Source organism: Olea europaea, chromosome 6 (assembly GCF_002742605.1).
Source record: "Olea europaea var. sylvestris chromosome 6, O_europaea_v1, whole genome shotgun sequence".
Lineage (NCBI taxonomy): Eukaryota > Viridiplantae > Streptophyta > Magnoliopsida > Lamiales > Oleaceae > Olea > Olea europaea.
Genome location: NC_036242.1, coordinates 23,988,369 through 23,989,876, shown reverse-complemented (window position 1 = coordinate 23,989,876; position 1,508 = coordinate 23,988,369).

The window sequence follows — 1,508 nt, the reverse complement described above, 5'->3', positions numbered from 1 at the left end:
TTATTATTATTATTATTATTATTATTATTATTATTATTTTGTAAAATCTTCCCTATTTAAATAAAGATTATACCTTTAAATTCTCTTCATTTAGAGATTTTCAAATTTTTTTTATAAAAGAAAAAAAAAAGGGGGGGATTACTAGAGGTGCACAGCATGTCTACTTTGGAGTCAACCTAAATTATATAACATTTTGCTTTCATCATTTAGCCCCAATTTGTTTAACAATAATAATAAAAAAACAAAAATTTTAGTAGATTTTGATAAAAGTTGATAAAATATATGATTAAAAAAATGTTGATCCTATAAAATATGTGATTAAAATTAATTGTTGATTGTGACTTGGATTATAATTTAGATTTTTAACATAACCAAGGGGGCTTAAATCATTACATCGCGTAAATTAGTATTAAAGACTAATAATTATATATAACATTATTTATATTAAAATCTAGACTAGATTAAAGTAATTGACTAGGCACAACCTACATAACTTGGGAGTCTACCATTAAAAATGAATAATGCTATATATCACTCGAGATGACTCAGATTCATACCCTATCAAGTACCACATCACACGAAAATGATCTCAAGAAGGACATGTTAGCATGATTTTGGTTGAAGAGTCACATTGAAATGTGAGATACCAAGTGCTAACAAATTCTTATCATAGAAAGTGGAAATTACACCGAACCATATATTTGAAGATCCAATTTCAAAAATCAAGTTTAAATTTTGCTTATGCAAAAATCAGATGATAAATATACATTTTAATTGATTAATAATATTATTAAATTAAATTAATTTATATACCGTAATTTGCCTAACCTAACCCAACCCCATCTATCTATAGTTGTCTCTCTGCCCTCTGCCACAAATCGACCACCGAGACCATAGCTTTCAAATTGTTCCCACAAATCGATGTCAGTGCTACAGATCAAGTAGGATAAGAGAAGGGGTGGTGGTGCTAGTGTGAGGCAAAGGCAGAGGCGAATCGCAATAGTTGTTGTCACAATGGCGATGGTGCGATGTGGTGGTGGTGGGTTGTGTGGTGGGGTTATGATTTCTAGTGGTCGATGGCAGAGGTTTGGTGTGGTTTTTGGTGGTCAATTTTTGCAGTGGTGTGCAGGTGGTGATTTTGTAGCTACTGTGGCGGTGTTGTACTGTGCGTTGGATCTGGTGGTGGTGGTCGCGACGGCTCTGTTGTGGTGTTGGTGGCTTTGTTCAGTGGCGAAGGCTCTGCTGTCTCTCCTCCATCCTTTATTTGTCAACGGTGATAGAGCGTTGCTACGGTGGCAATAAATTCATGATTTAATTTTGATACAATGTTATCGTAATGTGACCAATGGACGTTGATTCGTTGGTTGTGTGCAGTTGTGGTGGTGGCTATAGTGGTGGTGGTGTTTGCAGTGCTCTAAGGTGGTGGTGGTGATGGTGGTGTTGGTTGTTTTTTGGTAATGGCGAAGGAAATGATTGATTTCAGGTGGTTGTGTTGGTGATTGTTGAAA